We start from the raw sequence: 16863 nt of genomic DNA on the forward strand, positions 1-16863 counted from the left end.
ATGGTTTCAGTGACCCTCTGGCTCACTACTCAGCCAGGGAAGGCAAAGATCCCCTTCTCCTGGGAGTCCCCCTACTCCTTGGAAATGCTGCCTGCAGAATTCTGTGGTTCTGGCTTTTCGTGACTCAACCTCAGGCCCAGAGGGTCCAGAATCAGGCAGAAGGGATTGAAAAGGTGAAAAACGGTAGTCAGGCATTTTAAAAAAGGACGTGGAGGGAAATTCAGGATCCCTTGAGAAGGGCAGATAGCAGAGCAGTTAAGAGTGCAGATGTGGGAGCTTCAGTGTCTGGGTGTAAGTCCTGGCTCCAGTACCTTCTATGTGAATTTGAGCAACTCTCTCTGCCTCAGTTTTCTCATCAGTAAAATGGGTTGTAGTGAGCATGCTGCGTGAAGCACTCAGAAATGCTTGATGGCTGCTAGAAAAACAAAATGGAACAGAGATAAAGGTTCTAAGAAGCCTCAAAAGGCACTCTCAACATTCCTGGATGGAGAGGTTTCATATACCTACTTCCCTTGTTTACTTCTCCAGGGACTATTCCTCACTTCTCCTGTCTTGCATAGACTAATATACCTCTGAAGTTGTTCCTGCAGCTCTTTATCCCAAGGAAGGTGGAGGATAACAAACAGGCAAGGTGTGCACTGAAGTCAGATGGCTGCCAGCAGTGGGCCTTTGGGGGCAAACAGGAAGGAAGGGGTTGTGGGTGAGGAGGAAGGAGAGGTACTCATGAAATGAGATTCCAAAAGGGCCAGTCAATATTTCTGGGAAAAACAGATGCTTCTTGCTGAATTTAGAAGAGTCTTTTTTGTTTTGGACCTCCTGGACCAACTGCGAAGCTGTTGAAAAATTAAATCTGAACACAGGGTACCGCACCTAAGCAAAAAACAGATGAGCAAGTGCCAACGGGCCCACTGGTCTCTCTTCCCATCACATCTCACCATCAAACACCCTCTGCCGTGACAGCTGTCACCGTCACCATTGCTGCTGCCAAAATACAAAGTGGGCGTGACCCCACACTGCTTCTGCCACAAAGGAGAGAGGACTGGATGAGGGCCCTGCCTACTCATTGGGGTGGGGTCCACATGCCAGGGTTTTCTAGCACACAGCCTCCAGCAGGAAAAGAGGAAGAGGCAGGGAACCCTTCGATGATAATATAAACTGCTGTACTGCAGGTACTGGCCCCAAAGGCAGCTTTGGATGTCATCCTCGGATTTCTTGAGATTTTCCAATATCTAGAACATAGGAGGTTCTCAAAACATATCTGCAGAATGAAAAAACATGAAAGAATGCATGCGAGGCAGTGGCTGCATCACTGTAACCCCCGGAGAAGACAGGGACAAAGCACTTTGCTAAACAAGGCATAGAATTATGAAAAGCATCCCGTGTGGTAAAAAAGAGAACTGGACTTGGCATAGAGGCTTGAGACCAGATTTCCCAAGGCTGGAAAAATGTGGATCCTAGCGCTCCACTCCCCAGGAACTGGGATTCTGAGGCCGGGCCCAGGAGTTTGCCATTTTAACGAGTCCCATAGATGATTTCAATCTAGGTGGTCTGTGATTCACACTTTAAGGAACAACTCCTCTAGGTCCCACTTAACTAGCAGCCTTGCCTTGAGCTTCAGAGATGATCAGAGTGCTGGCTACCTTTTCCCCCCAGAGGAACCCCTCAGCCTCTCCAAAATTAATGGATGCTACGGCCTCCCAGACCTAAATGCAGACAGAAATGTTCTAGAGGGGATGGCACATAAACCCACTCAGCAGCAAACAAGCCCCAGGTCAACCAGAAGAGGAGTTTCTGGTTTGGCTGAGCTGTAAGAAAAGAATAACATTATCTGAACCACAACCCCTGCCCCACTAAAATTCCTGTCCCATGAAGTAAGAGCCTTCTGCGTAAAAGCCTGTGTCGCTTGGAGAGGAAATTCCTGGAAAACGTAGAGGTTTTTATGGCTTAGTTTTAGAAAGAGGACAGGGTCAATCTCTCTACTATAAAATATGGGTAAATAGAGAGCTGAGTATCCTGCAAAACATCATAAAATTTTAATTTTATGTTATTGTCAGCTTAATTCTATTGGTGGACTCTTAGGAAGAACAAAATAATAAGGGGCATTCCTCAGAGCACTTTGACAGAAAGAGAAAGGGAGAAGGGGCTTTGGAATTGAGGGATGTTCCATCGGAAAGTCAACTGACGTTGGGAGGGGTATGTCCGTGAAGACTCAAGTCTGAGACACACAAAACTCAGAGTACAGGAAGCAGCCCCTCCCTGGATCAGGAGTTCAGTGTCTCAACAGGTGTGAGCAAGTGAGAAAAACCAAACAGGACTAAGGGGAAACGGGCAAGCTTAGCTCCCACCCTTTCTCCACTGAAGTGAGATGCAATCTGCTCACTGTATCCAGGCAAAGGGACCAGAAAGACAATGCCTGGTCCTCACCTGGAAACTGCTGGAATGCAGTCTGTTAGCATCGGGCTCTCCTCTCTGCAGCAACCTTCGTCCGAACCAAGAGTCTTTTCTATTCTGTTTGGCCAGCATTTGTTGAGTGCTTAGTGCATACTCCCAGAAGTGCAGAAAAGGATCCCATCCGCCTGTCCCTCCAGGGCAGTGTCCAGTCTCATACTGGAGACAAGAACGTACCCTTATTAAAGTCCCCAGTGGAATTTTAAAGAACAATAAATTATCAGAAATTCAAATTACAAGATCTGGAAGCACGAGCTACTTACAAATGAGCTGTTTCCCAAAAGTTTCTTTTCAAATTCATTGTTTAGAGGTCCAAACATATTTGTCCAAAGGACAGGGTTATGAATCATCCTTGGGGACACAGTGTGAACTAATGAATTCATAATGCAGCTAAAGCCACGCTGTGCAATATAAACGGGAAATACTTCTGCCCCATTATTATAATTAATGTCAAAATAATTTTTAAAAAATAAATGAATAAAAATTTTAAAAACTAAAAATCATTTAAACGAAAATATTTAAAAGAGTTATCTTTAATGATGACAGTCCCAGGAAATAAAGTTCAATTCCAATTTGATTAAAAAGAGGAGGTTGTTATAGAAAGTAATGGGAAATCTGGACGCAGGGGACTTTAGATTCTTATCTCACATTCTCTTGAAAAAATGACATTTTCTCTTTATAAAAATAGTACATGTTGTCATGGAAATTTTGAAAAATAAAATTTAAAAGTAAAATATATAGGTTACGCATGGCCAACAGTTTGTAACGGCTGTTAACATTCTGTATATTTCTGTCCAGGTTTTTTATTCCAAACATATATGCGTGTATTTTTAATTGGACAATAGAAACATTTTTGTCATCTGCTTTTTCACTTTTTTACTATAAAATTGTCCATTTAATCACAATACCATCAACGCTGTGTATAAGCTTTCTTCTTAATCCTTGCCCAATTGAGAAACCAAAAATCATGTCTCACCTTAATTTTTATTTATTTGATCAGTAGTGAGATTGATCTTTGCTCTCCTTTGATTAGATGGCCACTTGTATTATTTTACATGTAAATTATCTTTTGTGTTTTGTGTCTACTTTTCTGCTGGAGTACCCATAGTTTTCTTTGAGTTGAAAAAATTATGAATATATATTAATATCTCCTTGGTCATATATATATATATATAACAAATATTTTCATGGTTTTTCATTTAATTTTGACTTAATTCATGGTGTCATTTAACACAGAGAATCTTTGATTTGTATATAGTCAAATCTAACCATGTTTTCCTCTTCAGTTTCTCCCTGGTTTTAAGTATTGAAACTCTTCTCCACATGATCCAATATCCATGTTTGTTTTCTTCAAATTGATATATTATTGAATTTTTATATTTTGAAAAGATGATGCATTTCCATGATTATAAGACCAAATCTGGAGAGACAGACATCCACAGAGAGGTTCTGCCTCAGCCCTCACCTTCCTCACCCCAATCACACCCACTCCCTGTAGGTAACCAGTTTTATTAGGGTCTTAATTTTCCTTCTAGTACTTCTTTTTGCAAACTTTAAAACAATTATTTATTGATCCTTCTGGAATTTGTACAGGGTATTACATTTTTGAAAAGTATTGGTTTTTTTCCATTAAATTTTCTAATTGGCTATGGCTGATATCAAAGAAAAAATGTTGACTTCTGAACATTTATTTTGAATACATTCCTCTTGTTGAATTTCTAATAATTTTTCAGTTGATATTCTTGGGTTTTTAGACTGACAATCACATCATCTTTTCTATTTATACTGATCATTTCATCCTCTACTTCCAAATTGTATATTCTTATTCTAGTTCTTATTTTATTACATCTAAATAAAATATCATTTTTCTTTGTGATAAATTTATAATTGCACTAATTATGCTTTTTAATCATAAGACTCTTTTCCAGCTCTTAAAGAAAATGACCAATGCAACACCTAGAATTGCTGTTATCATTTATATTAGTTAGGATGGGCTAAGTTATGTGGCTTTAGAAAACAACCATAAAATCTTAAAAGCTTGGAACGATGAAGGCTTATTTCTCACTTACACTACAAGTTTATTGTGGGTCATGGGAGACTCAGTTCCATGTCATCCAGAATCAAGGGCCCATTCCACTAGTGATTACACGATCAAATGTCTGTTATTGTTACTCAGGCTAGGGGAAGGAAAGGTGGAAAATTATGCACTGGCTTTCACAGCCTCTGTCTGGAAGGGACACACGTCATTTCCAATCACATTTTACTGACCAGATCAAGTCATACAACCATACCTGCCTTCAAAAGGACAAAGAAATTCTATCTTACATTTGCCTAAAAGGAAAACAACTTGGAAGTATGGGTGGATAGCACTAACAAACTAACATGTCAGTCTAAAGCACACACACCCATACAAACACCCACAAGTATACAGGAATAGATCTTCACTGTTGATGATAGCTTTTTTTTAATGTATCCTGGGTTTTTGGAGGGTACAGAAGTGATTCAAGTTAGTTGTACTAACTAACTAGATGATTTTCAAATAGACTCTCTAATCCAATAATGGTCACCTTCCAATAAGATTAGAATCCATGCAAAGGTCAAAATTTTTTAATTTCTAAATTATTAGGGCTTTTACTTACTTCTTCCCCTCCCCTTTGAGAGTCTAAATTAAATGTTACTGTGGTGGTTGATTTCCAGATTTAGGTTCATAATCATATACAGCATAGCTAGTATTTTAATTATAAATGCAAGTAATCCCTAAGAGGCCATAGTTTACTTTCAACTCTTACTCATTTCAGAAAATTTGGGTAATCCAAGCTAGGACTACCACTGAAAAATTAGCACCAACTGGGAAGCTTAAGCAACAGAAACTTATTTCTCCCAGTTCTGGAGACTGGAAGTCCAAGGTCAAGGTGTCAGCAGGGTTGGTTTCTCCTGAGGCCTCTCTCCTCGGCATGCAGACGGCCACCTTCTCACTGCATCCTCCTCACGTGGTCTCTCCTCTGTGCATGCACATCCTTGGTCTCTTGCTGTGCTTCTAAATTTTCTCTTCTTATAAGGACACCAGTCATATTGGATTAGGGCCCACCCTCATGGCCTCATTTTAACTTAATTATCTCTTTAAGGCCCTATCTCAAAATACAGCCACATTCTGAGTTTCTAGGATTAGAGTTCAACCTATGAATTTGGGGGGAACACAATTCAGTCCTTAATAATATCCTAATAGTATCCTATATTTATCTTGCTAATTCGTGTCATTATTTTCATATTAAAAACCCATCTCTGATTTCTATTATGCTTATTAATAAAGTTTTACCTGTTTCTTTGTATCACTAACTTCACAGTTAGTCAGGTGCAAGGGAACCCAATCGACAGCCTAGTAGTAGCAAGGGCGGCTGGTGAAGTGAGTTTTTGTCTTTTATCCTGGGAGGTGGGGAGTCATAATTGGGCTCTTTTTTGGCAGTATCTGTATTCCTCTCCATATCTCAGCATTCATGGTGTGATATGTGTATGCCAGCTTCAACTTTAGGAGCAGTCAATCACCTCAGTAGAGAATCTACACTCAAGGGTTAGCTATTTGGCAATATTTAGGAGGCTAAAACAAATGCTCCAACTATCCATAAACTGAGCAGTGTCCTTACCAGAGCAACCTTGGGTAGGGTTTGGCCATATTTCATTATTTCAAATCCCTCCCAGGGATTCTGTGAGTTACCTTACAGATCATTCTTGTAATAAATCCCTTTCTGCTTAAACTAGCCAGAATCTGTTTCCTTGCAGTCAAGTCATCTGACTGATACTGTTACCAAACCTTGGATTTCCAGAAATCTTATATAGCATAGTGTATATAGCACATAGTATTTTTAGAAACCATATGTAGTATAGCTATCTCCTCTCACACAACTAAATCACAGGTTGATCAGCTGATCTGTCTACATTTGGGCATATTAGACCTAAAGCAGGAAGGGGAAGAATTAGAGAATGATATCATGTCAGAACTAGAAGGAACTGTAGCAATTATCCAATGCAGATGAAGAAACAGAGCCCCAGAGAGAAAAGATTACTCAAGGCCACACCTGCTTTCATCCCTACTGACAAAAGGATGTTTTAAAGTAACTCTTGTAACTCATTCCATAATTCTCGGCCTAAGGATTCTTTTTTATTTAGATCTAATCTCTAAACCTATCTGTGTGAGCCTGGAAGATGAATACAGTAGGTGTTCCCAGTTGCTGGGGCTGTAACTTAGGAGAGAACAATTTTCTATTTCAGTTTAGACCCATAATCCAAGGTGATGGAGGGAGACATGGAGAAAAGGAAACACAGCTGGGTCTTTACTAGAGACACACCAGAGCCAAGGTGTGTTACCTGTGCACCCCTTCACCTTGACAGGGACCCCCAACCTCAGCAGTGATTCATTACAGGGTCATGGGTATGCCTTGCTCTGTTCTGTCTCTGTACCAGACAACAACTCAGTGAGGCTTTAGGTCAGCATCCGATTAGGTTGCCATGGAAACTTCCCTGGCTGGTGGGCCAAGAGGGGAACAAGATCCTGGTGACTGAACCTGGCCCACGTGTCTTCCTTAACCAGGCCAGGCTAGTCAAGGGGAGCACTGCTATCTTTTATGGATGTCATCTGGGGTCCTTCACTACTCTGTATTTGCCCACTCAGCCATAACTGTGGTTGGAGGGGGGTACTATTCTTAGTTTTGTGTGTGTGTTCTAAACCTAAACCTTTCAAAGAAAATACGATTTTCTTGGACCACAACAAAGCATGTTTTCTGAATTAGATGCATTTTCACAAAAAATTAGTCTTTAAACCCCTGTGAGCTTAAAAATAGACTGAAAACTATTTCCTGAGTCTCCTCTTTTTGGAATTTATAGTGTTTTTGTGAGTGTGTATTGTTTTCGTCGGGGGAGGGCAGATGTGTTAGCATAATTAAGCAGATTCAGGAAACAAAAAGGAAATAATTTAACTATTTCCCACATTACTCCATGCTCTGAGACTTACTCCTGGTTTTTTGGTTTGTTTTTTTAAAGGTATTTTAAATGAATATATTTATTTAAATGAAGCTATTTTAAAAATGAAAGAAAATAGAGTTTATTATCTAATTTCTGGCTGGGAAAGGTCTTCTAGGCAACATGAAAATTCCTATAGCATTTCTTTTTTTTTTTAATTTACAGAAAAATTCACCATTTTTTTTTTTTTGGTGTACACATTACTAAATGAACCATGAGTCAAAGAGGAAAGTTCAAGGAAAATGAGAAAATATTTTGAATTGACATTCGTAATTTGTGCTTTCTCATATTTTTCCTAATCAGTCTTTGTAGAGTTTTATTAATTTTTTGAGACTCACTCCTGTTGATAATAAAGTTTATCCTGGATATGCATTCATTCATTCATCCTCTTTCATTCTCAAAAGCTGACTGTGTATCTGTCAGGTTCAAGGCTCTGTGATAAGAGGAATATACAGGAAGGAGCCTGGAGCATTTAAGAGCAGGATGTTGATACACATACAAATTGAAGGTACCATGATTTGAGCTGCTGAGATTTTGGACTAATTAAAGCTCAGGAAATGCGGCATCTATGTTGCTGGCAAAACTGCCAGCAAAGAAGGTATCAAGCAGAACAATCCCTAGTAAATTTTATCAGCCAAGAAACCTCAATTCATTATGCCCATGCAAGGAGAAAGTTAATTACTGGCTTTGGTTAATTGCTTTCCTGGCTCTGCAGTATTATTTAACACAGAAGGCAAGAGAAGCCAAGAAAAAGTTGAAAGAACTGTTCTTCCAAAATACACCGGGGAGAATCAAAAACACAGATGTTCCTCTCCAGGGCCCTCGGTCAGAGCCTCCTGCCCAGATTCTAAAGGAGCTTAGTGGAAGCGAAAATGGTGGCTGCGAATGTGAACACATTAACTGGTCTTTCTTCTGTATCCAAAGTTTCAAGCCTTTGTGAACAGTCTTCCAAGACTCAGCTCAGACACCACCTCTTCAAGAAAACCTTCTGTGACCTCTCCAACCTCAACCCCACGCACACAACCAGGCCAGGCTAGGCCCCTTCTCACTACCATGTATCCATGATGACCCCTCACAGCCCATCCCTCAATGTCAGTGTTATGGGTCTGTGGGTTCCCCTCCCTCACTGGCCTGGTGGCTACATGGCAGGTCTTTGGCACACCGTAGGCACTTAATAAATGACACGTAATATTCAATACATAGATTATGAAACTTTCAGAGCGTGCATTTAAGGGAAAACATAAAAAGAAAGTACTCATTGTGGTCATTTAAATAATAAAGGCTACACTAAGGGCAGTTTACATTTATAAACAGAAAAAAAAATTGGTACATGGTAGAAGATAAACAATGACCTATCCCACAGGTTATAAGTAACCTGCCCCATCTTCCAAATTGCTAAAAGGGAGGTAATTAGCCTAAAGACAACTCTAACCACTAAAGATGTAGGCTTTACTTATTTTTAATAGTGGGGAACATTTCAGAACAGTATGTTCACACACAGACACACTGAAGGCACCATGGTTTGAGCTACTGAAATCTTGGCCCAGTGAAAGCTTTAGCTGTTGGAGCTCAGTCTTCAAACTTTGCAAGATTATTGCCTGAAGAGAATATGTGAGGTTACGATCAAATAAACAAGTTACATCAAAACGTGAATTGGTGTACGTAATTATTATTCTGCTCTACAGTAATTAGGTATCAGTGGTAAGCGATTCATATAGATTATTATAAGAATTAGCACAGCTAAATTACACTTTACTTTCCCCCTCTGGCATAATTTATTCTCCGCTATGTGGAGAAGCATCAGTGTCTACAGTGGTCCCGCTATCATGCACTGATCAGTGCCTACCACACCTACACATGGGCACAGGCACCAAAACACAGACATCTGTGCACCCGGCCCTGAGCATCTCTCATACACTGGCCAGGTACTGTCCGGGGTGGTGCTCCCCATGTTTTCTCCCCGTCCAGCCTCCTTCTTACGCCCCTCCACCAGGGAGGACTCCAGTTAGGTGGGTCTGAAAAGTATACAGTTTAAAGGGTCTTAGTTAATTAAAACAATATAAAATTACACATTCAAAATTAGGTAAAAATGAATGCTTATTTAAAACGAGAAAAGTCACAACAAACTAGAAAATACTTAGAGTAACAAATGCCACAAACATAAGAAAATCCAAAAAAGTTTGTATTACACATTCTTATAATACTTTTCCACAGTCTACCTTCTGGCTCCATATATTTCAAACTTTGTTTCTCCTCCATGACACACATGCAACCAGCATCAGACACTACAGGGCATGTATGTCATGATACTACCTCTAACCCTATACCCTCCTGTTAGACACCAGATGGACAATAGAAATACTCATGGAAGCCATCCCAAGGCAAGCACAGCTAGTCATTACTTCACTAGATGTAGAAGGGACTGCAAACCATATAAACAGATCTTTGTTCTATGTCCTCTTCGATTGAAAAAAAATGCCTGAAGTCTAACTCTCCAACATGAGGGGGAATGTGAGTGAAGTAAGGTAGAATGGAAAAGTCAGTGGACTTAACCAGTTGCCGTTAAACTATCTTATTTTTACAAATGCTACCAAGCACAGGACCACATGAACACAACACTAGGGCCCCTCTATGGCCTTGGAAGGAGCCCAGGCACATGAGGAACCCTGAAACTTAAGCTCCATTAACTTGCTGTTAAAAACATCTCTGTCCTCCTCCCACACCCCGCCCCCCATGGAATCCACCCAACCTACCAGGCTCAACTAGGCCATGAGGCTCGAGACACCCAGCACCACATCTTAGGGAAGGACAGACAGACTGACAAGGGAATCAGGAAGGGTGAAGTCACACAGGTGCCCTCTGCCCTCAAGTCTTGGGACAATGAGGGGTGTAGAGGGAGTGGTTAGAGTTCTGAGATAAGTTGAGATGGAACTCAAGCAAGTAGACTCCAGGTCATTGAATAACGATGAGCTAAGTGCTTTCCATGAGTTACTGCAGTTCATTCTCACTAAACCCTGAAGGAGAAGGGGAAGGAAGAAAGAAGAAGGAAGCGGAGGAAGAGGAGGAGGAAGGAGATGGAGGAGGATGAGGGGAAAAGGAGAAGGAGATAAAACAAAAGAGGAAAATGGAAGGGGAAGAAAACAGATAAAGAAGAAAGGAGGCAGGAGAGAAAAAGAAAGAAAAGGTTTCCTCCCTGTACACCTCTTCCCTGAGAAGCAGCAGTGTTTACCTTTGGTGTCATAATAAAATTAAAAGCTTTTTCTCATCCTCTTAAATTAGAAAGAGTGACAATTCCCTTGGCTCAGTTCTGCAAAATGCAAGTTGTCATGATCTCACTATTAAAAAAGGGATAAAGGGAGAAAACAACCTCCTAAGAGATGGATATCACTTAAAACAAATGCCTGGTAACCCAGCCATTTGGTTGCTGGCCATATTTCCCAGTGGCATGTGAGTCTTTCATCAGACTGAAATTGGACGCCAATCTCCATGTCATATTAAATCTTCAAAATTCTTCGCACAACAGTTGGGGTTTTCTTTATGTGTGCCCGTCTTACCCTTTTAACTGACACTTGTAATTTTCTTCCAGGGGGAAAAAAAAATAACAGAAAACTTGGAAATACCACTTAATCTGGACTGCACATGGGAAGACTGTTCAGAAAATTTGCAAAATTATAATTTATAAGTGGGTGGTGTGAAGTAGCACGTCGAACCTCAGAAAAGTTAAATACTTCAGGAGGAATGTGTTTCATTAGCATCAGAAGCCAACTCCCTCATAGAAGTCCTGGAAACGCCATTGTTTCACAGCCTTGCAGACTCATAGACTTCCTTCGTGACAGGACCTCTGGAGGTTACTCAAGTCCAGATCAACTACCAAATCCATACTCTTGGTAAAGACATCCAGAGAACATTTCACAACCTATCTCAGGAACATTCCAGTGTGTTATCATCCTCAATTTTAGGAAATCCTTCATTATTTCCAAAGATATTGGTATTGCTCCCCATCTTTTGTGAAAATAACAAGATCAACAGCTTTACAATTTCAGTACCAAAGAAGGTACAGAATTAAAGTGCATTCTACTCTTCTGCAAGCTAATTTGTCTGTACTTTTTTTTCATCTTTAACCACCTCTATGGCTTCCATACATAACCCAGGTGCTCCCTGGGTCTTTCACTTGTGGGCAGAACAAGTAAACATCTCACTCTACAAAAGATTTGGTTGGTACTGGGCCAAAGGATTATTTCATAATTCCTAGAAACGCCATAAGGCCAGATTGCCTCAAGTTCTATAAAACTTGCTTAAGAATCAAAGCGATTCTCCACCGTGTCCTAGGCTGGATAAATCTGAAGTGATAAATCTGAAGTTGCATTTCTAAAGCAACTGACAATCCTGACCTCTAGCCAGAGGGTAGCACCCTCCCGGGAGCAGCAATAAACAGCTCAGTAAACTGGAAAGAGAGGTCCGGGAGGGTTGGGACTTTACTTGAGGGGGAGAGGAGAGAATGCGTAGTGCAGGTGGGTCTTTGGTTAACAAGCTGTGTTCGATCTCTTCTGCTCTGTCTTTCCTTCCTCCGTCTCCCCTAGCCCTCCTGATCCTCCTACCTCTCTCTGCCTCTCTATCTTGGGCACGTACCTTGTTGTTAACTGGCAAACTGGAAAGCATTTCTGCTGATTTTAATATTGAAACATTTTTGAAACCATATGAAATGAATCTCGAAGAGCGGAACCACATAAAGAGCAAGGCTTTGAGCTGGAGGTATGGGCACCTGAGTTGTTCCCTGGACTACCCCACCAACACCCTCAAAGTCACTTCATCTCTTTGAACCAGACTCTTCATCTGCTAACTGGGTGGTTGGACCAGATGGCTGTCGCTAGCTTGAAAAATTCCATGGTTTTAGTTCTGGAGGAATTTCAAGCCCTGATGGAAAGTGAAGAAACTGGGAGGCAGCAGGCATGCTTTGGCCTCATTAAATCAAGTCCCAGAGATGATTATGCTTTCCCAGCCCACCCCCACCCCCCTTATTTGCAAGTCTGCCTTCGGATGCATGGTCTTCTTGCAGGGTGACAAACACTGAAAAGAAAACGTTTCCACGATGAAACCCAGACCAGCCCATACTTACTGATACCCCAGAATAGCATCAAGATGACAATGCATAAAAGTTTAATAGAGAATAAAGTCTGAGGATCTAATGGATAACATGGTGACCAGAGTTGATAGCACCCTATTGTATAATTAAAATCTGCTAAGAGGGTAGAACTTAAGTGTTCTCTCTCTCTTTCTCTCTCTCACACACACACACACACACAGAAAAGGTAGCTATGTGAGGTGAGGAATGTGTTCATTAACTCAATGAGGGGAATCCTTTCACAGTGTATATGTATTTCGTATCATCAAGTAGTCTACTTTAAATATTTTACAATTTTGTCAATTATACCTCAACAAAGCTGGAAAAAAGTTGAATAGAGAGAAGAGTATGAAAGGGGAGTCCAAGAGGCTGCTCTCAAACACAGAGCTTTCCATCTCCACCCTGGATAACCCTGCAGCCCTCACCCAGAGCACTAACAGGCCTTTTATCAAAGACGGCATTGGGGGCTTCCCTGGTGGCGCAGTGGTTGCGGGTCCGCCTGCCCATGCGGGGGACGCGGGTTCGTGCCCCGGTCCGGGAGGATCCCGCGTGCCGCGGAGCGGCTAGGCCCGTGAGCCATGGCCGCTGAGCCTGCGCGTCCGGAGCCTGTGCTCCGCAACGGGAGAGGCCACAACAGTGAGAGGCCCGCGTACCGCAAAAAAAAAAAAAAAAAAAAACGACGGCATTGGAGGTTTCTCATTATTACACATTAAGAGGCTGTCCTCTATGTCCTCACTTTCCTGTCTTGCTGATCTTTCCCGCTTTCACCTCTAGAATCAGGTCAAAACCTCACCGTCTCCTTTGTCCGTCTTCTTGCCCCACAGCCTCAATTTCCCAGCAGATCAGTTTCCCAACTCCTTCATTCCAGATAAGCTTATTCTGGATACTCTTTCCTTGTGAACCCACTAGACTATACCTCACAGGTCCCCAAAGAAGGGATACAAAGACACAATAACATCAAAAGTAACACTCTGTCTCTCTCCAGTCAGCTGTGAGTCATGCTTAGGACTAGATTGGCCTGCTGGCCAAGGGACAGGAAAAGAGAGAACACTGCAACTTTTCTGGAAAGCACCTTAATAATATACGTGAAGAGTCTTTAAAACATTTTTATCCTATGACCCGTTCTTATTTCTCTTACCCTAAACAATTCAGAAGAGGTTCAAGCAAAATGTGTGTGAAAATACCAAGCAGAGGGAATTTAAAAGCTGCATAAGTTATGACGTTGGTGGCTCTAAGTAACGAAAAACAACAAACTGGCTTAACTAATAAGCACATATACAGAGAAATTTGAAGGTACATGGCCTTTAAGGTTGGCAGATTAAGCGACTCAAAAATATGCTCTAACTTACAGGTTCTGTCCATGTCTCTGCTCTTCCTTCTCTAGCGCTGGTCTCACATTGTCTAGCTCCCCTAGTAGCCAACAGCGCTTATCAGCATTCTCGTTCACGTCCAAATGGAGATGGAGAAAACCTGATTTCACATGGCTCTTTCTTCAGAGGAAGAACTGGTTACAGAAGCCTTCCGCAAAACTCTCATTAGCCAGAACTGGGTCTCATGCTAATTCCCAAATCAATCACTGGCTGGGAAGGGGAGATGGTGGTGGGAACATAATTACCCTTAAAGCAATAGTCCTACCCCTTTCCCACTGAGATGGATTCTCCAAGAGTCTTGCTTCAATTCTGTGGGGGAAGGTTACAATGTTCAGGGGTCCATCACCCCAGGAGCTCAGGAATAACTGCAGGAAATGCTGGAGAGTCAGGTAGCTGGTGAGCGCTCAGTCCTTCTGGGCCATAAATTGACTTGAGTATAAAGGAATTTGGAAATTCAAATATTAGAGCTCTTCCCAAGCCCAAACCTTTGGATATTTACATTCTAGCCCTTATACATAAGAAAATAAAAATGATTTTGCAAAACTAAATAATAAAGAAGGGAGGGTGATGAGTAATGTGGTAGAGAGAATGCATATTTCCAAATATCACAAAAAGAAGAAACAAGACAACTTAAAACTGCCGGAGAATATCTCGTGAAGGAGGGGGGAGCTTGAGTTGGTGTTTGATTGAAGAATAAGAAAAATCTGTTGGTAACTTCCCTCTGGCTCTGACCATCGAGGCAGCTGAAGTAAAACAACTTTGAACCATGATCTAGGAAAAATAATCAGAGGGAATGAATTTCTGCTGTCTTCATTTTAGAGATGATGTGATTTTGGTCTATTGTAGAATACAACAATACTTGGTTGCTGTTCACTTCTAGGAAATTACTAAGAAAAATGCTGAACATTTCCAGTATTAAAAAAAATTCCTACACAAAATACAAGCCCACCTTGCTTCTCTTTGCTAAACAAAATTTTTTTTCTCAATTATCTTGCTCTCCTTAATCACATGCAATTTTTAAACTAGCTATTACTGACTGTCCTTTCTTCCTGTGTACTGACAGTGTTTTTAGGTCAATCTCACATGCAATTAGGGGGAATCTGGAAAAAGGAAATCCTACAGCAAAATGCCATATACCTTATAATTTTATCTTAAATACTTAATCCTCAAGGATGGCAACTTAGCAAAGAGAGAACCAGACCCTCTCCCTGGAAGGCCATCCTTTGGATCCATGTCAGATTATTTGCCTGAAATCCCAGCACTTGCTGGTCATGGATACACACACACAAGAGGGATGATATCCCTCATGTTAAAGGTTTTCTTTCCCCTTTTCCCATCCTACTTCTCTCCTAAAGTGTCCCCAAATTCTTTAGGTTTCTGGGGAATATTTTCAGCACACGATGACCAGCAGGAATGTGGGTGAGTTCCTATCAGCGACCCAGACACCCCTCCCACTGTGATCCTTCTTTTCCACCAGAAAAACTGGAGTACCATGGCTTGGGCAAGGCCTTTGTGTTTGAGACATGTAACTCCTATACCTCTGTCATCTTTCTCTGACATGAAAGCTCTTCCCTGCTACCGTACAGGTCACCTTCCCATTTGTAAGGCATATAAAAGGTTATAGATTTCTTCTCCTTGTTTTGTTGAAAGAAGCCAAGTTCCAAGAAAACTCCAGAGGGATTCCTACAGTCCGTCAGTCCCGGAAGTGGCTAGCCTGAAGGGGCATTCCAGTGAGCTTCTGCTCTGTCCTTGTGGCTAAGCCTCAAGGAGATGATCTTTTTATAAAAGGAGAGATGTATCCTGCTTTTGTGGACCACTTGTGGCCCTCGAGCCCTCCGCTCATCTGTATAAAATTAGCAAATGAGCCAGAGGACCAGGGAGCCATCAGCTGGCCATCCTCTGAAAACCGTCCCTAAGTTTATTAGGGTATTATTAGTAGCAAGTGAAAAAAAAAAAAAAGTCACCTTTCAAGGAGCAAACAGGATGCTAGGGAAGGAGAAGGAAGGGGAGGGCTGTGTATGGCTGCTGACTCTGGAATCTTCAGATCTGTTTGGATGAATCGTTACCTACGACTTTCACAACAGGAATCTGATTTGACTAATCATCCAACAGAGACTTTTATTTCTGTCTTCCAGCCTGTGAAATCTGTCAGGTTCAGTTATTACTTAAGCAACAAACAAACAACTGTCTCAGGAACATACGTATCTTCTAGTGGTGCTTGATGAGTATTGAGTAACTATAACACACTCCATCACCCACATGCCCCTTGTCACACAAGAAAAGTGAAATTGCTGTTGGATGAATGTAAACTTGCGGGTGTTTCCAGCAGTCAGGAGTCAGCCACATGTAAATGCTACGGAGGGAAGTGAACCCCAGGGCTTTCCCTGGCCGGTGGCTGAGATCCTTATTTGGTGAAGCTACTACCTGCTCCCTGGGTCCCAGGGCCAGTCTGATGGTGCGTGATCACAGCAGGGGAAGTGTAGCTGCTGGCGTCCCAGCCCGAGGTGATGAATGGAATTCCAGGCAGCTGGAGTCATACTGGCTTGGGACAGTGGCTTGGACACCAGAATTCCAATGACCGACGCATTAAGCAGCAGCACTCATGGCAATTGGTGCACCCACAGAAATGTAACCCACACCTCGGTTTCGGGAGCCGAAAAATGAAAAGAACGTTTAGTGAGAAAAAGAAAAAAGGAAATAAAATGATAGGCAGAGGGTAATTTATTACTCTACGGGTCTGTTCTGTAAATAGTTTGAGGCTCTGGAGCCAGATGGTGCTGCAAATCCTCCAACCAGGAGTCACGTTAAGAAGCACGAGTGGGCACAAAAACTGTTTTTCAAGACACAATTTCAATGTTGGCTTGAGGGAAGTGGATAAGAGTAAGTTTCCTTAACATTCCTGACTAGAAA

The sequence above is a fragment of the Kogia breviceps genome, chromosome 3 (assembly GCF_026419965.1).
Source record: "Kogia breviceps isolate mKogBre1 chromosome 3, mKogBre1 haplotype 1, whole genome shotgun sequence".
Taxonomy (NCBI): domain Eukaryota; kingdom Metazoa; phylum Chordata; class Mammalia; order Artiodactyla; family Physeteridae; genus Kogia; species Kogia breviceps.